At 45.4% G+C, this 4,562-nt stretch overlaps 1 long non-coding RNA gene across 1 annotated transcript; it reads right to left on the bottom strand.

The window, feature by feature from the left end:
• Positions 1–225: 225 nt before the first annotated feature.
• On the bottom strand, positions 226–4,076 carry LOC140213529 (uncharacterized). Its single transcript, XR_011890389.1, has 3 exons — positions 3,989–4,076; positions 2,118–2,495; positions 226–472 (listed from the first exon to the last, which is right to left on the bottom strand). It is a non-coding gene; the product is annotated as an uncharacterized lncRNA (long non-coding RNA).
• Positions 4,077–4,562: the final 486 nt, after the last annotated feature.

Raw genomic sequence — 4,562 nt, 5'->3', positions numbered from 1 at the left:
AATAAAGATAAACAAGTAGGTCTGTGAATATTACCCAAACATTAAGACACAAAGCAAATGATCATCTTAGCAGCTTTTATTCCATGTCGCGCATGTCAACAGAAGATCTGGCGACGTTTGTGCATCGCGACTATATCGTGCCTCCGCAATGCGCTATTGACAAAACTGCGCACAAGGCTTAGGTATAGGGGAAATAAAAAGAGTTGAAGCAGATTTTTTAGCAAAAGTAATATTTATTCATAGACGTGAATGCTTTGCATTTTAGATTAAACTCCTATTAGAAGAACGTTGTGATGTGATCTGTATTTTCCTTTTCCTTTGTTTTGTTGGTGCTTCACTTCAATATCGTGTGAAAGCAATAATGAGACTGTATTGAGATGTTCTTTTCTAGTGACTGCTTTTTTTTTCCTTGCGTTGGCACAAACACCATCAGTTCCGTTCTTGAAGTTTTTCGGTGGCTTCAAATGGTGCCCTGGAAAGATAAAACTCAATTAGGTTGGCCGAGCTCAAGCATTTTCGATAAGTCATAACATGGCTCGGTGGCTTATATAAATCGCAAAGCTCAACAAATCTTTTCTTTTTTTTTCTAGTAGAAAGGCCGGCCTTTCCTCTGGTATTTTCTCTGGTATTTCCTATGGTATTTTCTCTGGCGGTTTCAAACAAGAAGCTTAGTAATGACCCGGACTCTCTTCCCCTCCGCCTTTTGGCATCTCAGGCCTAGCTGACGCAGCTTTTAAGGCTAGGTGAGTGCCCCGCAGGAGCGGCGCTTCTCCGGCGGCTAAGAGCAAGAACTCGCTCCCATTTCCATGCGGCGCTGAACAACTTTCGACTTTTGGATTTGCGTGGCCGAAACTCAGTCGCTTCGACCCGCCATGATCATTTTCGGACATTACCTGCAGCGTTAGTGTAGCCCACCTACGGGCAAAACGTACCATTTCAAGCGCCGAAGTAGTTTCTTCTCCTAGAACACTTGAGCACAGCGTTTCAAAGCCACGTAAAAGCGTACACTGACGGGTTGGTGTGTGCGCAGACAGACAGCCGCACAGCGGCGTGCTCCACACGCTCCGAAGATGTGTCATGGTCTGGCCGTCTGGATTGCGTAGTTTCGTGTACAACAGTAGAAAGTGCAGCAATTTCCGCGGCCTTCCGAAAACTACGCGCCTATTCCGCACGTGACGTTGTGGTGCTGACGCACTCAAAGTTATTGTTACACGATTACGTCGGGGCCTACCTCAAGACAAGTTTAGAAGGCAATCTCTGGCACTGGTCAAAGTTGCAATGAGCAAGTGATCTAACGCAAAATTTCAGTGGATCCCACCTCACGTAGGAATTGAATGAAATGAAAAAGCTGACGCCCTTCCACGCGTGGCAATAACATGTGCCCCAAAAGTAAGAGCGTCCAGTATTTTTCCGAACCCTATGGAGGCAATGCGCATTCACATAAGGGCGATCCACCACACTCCACACCAAGCCCCTGTGACTCATGGACTTACACGGAAAGTAGCAACACTATTATTTCGCATCCTAACCGACTCCGCGTGCATCGCCGCTTGGTTATTCAAGACTCGGCAATGCACTTCCCGGCTCTGCACCTTCTGTGTTGATATCCGTGACATCAAACATTTTGTTTGGCTATGCTCGAAGTCCGACGCAGAAATGACAGCGATGGTCGACAGCCTGCAAAAGAATGGTCTTTGGCATAGGACATTTGATGACATCGTTTTCCCCGAATGGCCTGCGGCTTTCAGGAAAAGAGTGAAATGGCTGATAATTTCCTTCATGCGAAACAGGAGGCTCTTCAGCACCTGGCGACCCACATAGTGATACTCACAGAAGGCTCACGCGGATCGATTGCCGGATATGTTCGCCAAGCTAACCCCACCTGCTGCAATACCACCACCACCGCCACCTCTATCATCTACGAAGGAAAATTCATTGAGACACGGCGTACATAAATTATTAAAGATTAGGTGCAATATTTCCTATATGAACCGTGAAACTGTGTATGTTGTGCCTAACGAAAACGAATGTTACTCGGCTGGAAAGACCTATTTCGATGAACAAACAGAAATCATCCCAAAAAAAAATCTCATGAAACCCGTAATAACATGTCTCACTGTTAACGGGCTGCACCCATCGGCTTCTACTTTGGAGCGGCTGGACCAGCGGCACCACCTGCGCCGCCAAGAGCGCCGCCAGGAGCGCCGCCGGGATTAGCGCCAGCTCCGCCAGCTGCGCCAGCTCCGCCAGCTGCGCCAGCTGCGCCAGCTCCGCCAGCTCCGCCAGCTGCGCCAGCTGCGCCAGCTCCGCCAGCTCCGCCAGCTGCGCCAGCTGCGCCAGCTCCGCCAGCTCCGCCAGCTGCGCCAGCTGCGCCAGCTGCGCCAGCTGCGCCAGCTCCGCCAGCTCCGCCACTGGTGGCGCTAGTAGCCGGACCGGACGGGCCCCCTCCAGATGATAGCCCACCAATTGTGGACGCTGGTGTCAAGCTTTGGGTTCTGCGAGCACAAACAGATTTTTGAACTTTGGGTTCCTAATATACAAAGGAATTAGACATGTAGCAATACTGAAGCGAAGCGGTTCTTGTTACTCCAAATAGTTTTTTTGTCTTTGTCTAAGCAAAATATCACTCGCTCGCGAAGCGTTCGCGACGAAGATGTCCTTACTGAATCTAAGAGAAGTCTAATTAAAATTGAGATGACATTTTACATATAATATTTGTGCATTGCCAACATTCTAAAGAAAACTTTTTAATGTATTGCTCCACCGAAGGAATGAAAAAATTACGAAAGCCCCACTCATTACAATGGACACCCGTTTGGTGGTCTTATAGGACTGCTTAACAGAATAAAGTTAGGCGGAAATGAATCGTCGCAACTAGAACTAGGGTAACTTAGAAATGATAATAATCAGGCATACAATTATATTGCACATGGTGGCGAAATAATCTCATTGCTACGTTTTGTAGAATGCCAATCACCTAAGGAAGCGGCTGGCATGACAGCTGTTTAGAAATATGGCACTTTCTATCGGACGCGAAGCACTAAAAGGAATAACAAGGCTTTACGTTGCGCTTATGGCTTCTCATAATAATTTCGTGGCGAGGAGTGCTAGCGGCGGCATCGCAGGCGTGGCGCAGCGATTGTGGACGAGGTGAGAATGTAGAAAAACGGTCCGCATTTGTTAGTAGCCAAGTTTATTACTGCATATATCCAAGCCAATGATATTGTCTCGTATTTATTAATAAGAATCGTATGCCAACATCAGGTAACCTTCTGGTTGCAGTCTCCGGAATAGCCAGTTTGAGAACATAAGGTGGCTACCGAGACGGTGATTGTTTGAAGGCACAAGAGCGTTAGCAAGCTCTTGTTCTTGTCATATAAAGATATCTACATGCGCTGGCATGGGTGATGCAAAGTACACATCAAAGCTGTCTACGAGAATGCCCCAATATTTGTGTTGTAGAAATTTCGCATGGCTACAGCAAACGTTAATTTTGCGATTGTTTACGGAAATGCAGAAACTGCATCTACTGTTTTTGTGACACTTGTAGTTACGTGTCTGAGCAATTCCTTTGTGATTTTTGCGTCAATTAAAAGTACTTATCGAAACAAATTTACTCTGTTTTCTGTTGTATTTGACAGACATACATTTTAGCATTTTAGTTCTAAAACGTTCATGCAACATTAGTTCTATCGCATATGGGACAACAACATTCTTACAGTGACGCAGTAAAAGAAAGTTACAGCTAGTTTTAACAAGGTATAGATATCTTCGCTGCTCATTTCGTAGTAATAACCTTTAAGTAGAAAAGAGGAAAACTAAAACATATAGAGAATCACTCGTGCAGCAGCAATTGAAACTTTTTCTCCACACTGCTAGCTACAACTCCATGACTTTGAACGACATACGACCACTGGAACCTACAAGGACAAGAAATGTATGTATTCTGTAGATTACCGCATTTCTAAGGGTCTCCCAGCATACTTACATTATCATGACGCTAGCAATAATGGACAGGATTACAAGAACCTTCGAAGCAGCCATCGTAAATATTGTGCACTTGCAGCTCTCCACTGAACTGTGAACAAGCTAGCTAAGCATCGCCGCCTTTTATACACAAAGAGCTCCCGCCTCTCTTCTCCTTCCCCCTTTTAGAAAAATATCTAGAGCGAGGCAGGAAGTCAGAGAAATGAAAGTTTCAAGAGCGCAAATTGCGTGAGAGCCACATTATTGATGAAGGCGCGGATGATTAATAAAGTGACTCGACATTTCCCAGGCGCAATATATCTTTGTCAGTTTTTTACACATTGGTTCGCGTTCCATTATAATAGAATATCTTTCAGCGGAGGAGAGAACATGCTCGCAGGATTATTTGTTCTTTTTATTTTCGGTTGTGAGAGATAGAGTAGGAAAAACACAGGGCTGTGTGCCTCTACTAACGTCACAAATGCTCTGATGCATTTGTGACGCAACGGGCTGCAACGCGCTCTGTTTTTAACGCCGCATGCAAGAAATATTTGAGTGTATGTGAGCGAAATAAATCTCAAATACTTATTGAGTAA

The sequence above is a fragment of the Dermacentor andersoni genome, chromosome 10, assembly GCF_023375885.2.
Source record: "Dermacentor andersoni chromosome 10, qqDerAnde1_hic_scaffold, whole genome shotgun sequence".
Classification (NCBI taxonomy): domain Eukaryota; kingdom Metazoa; phylum Arthropoda; class Arachnida; order Ixodida; family Ixodidae; genus Dermacentor; species Dermacentor andersoni.
Note: the sequence above shows the minus strand (reverse complement) of the source record. Positions and strands in the feature narration are given on the sequence as shown.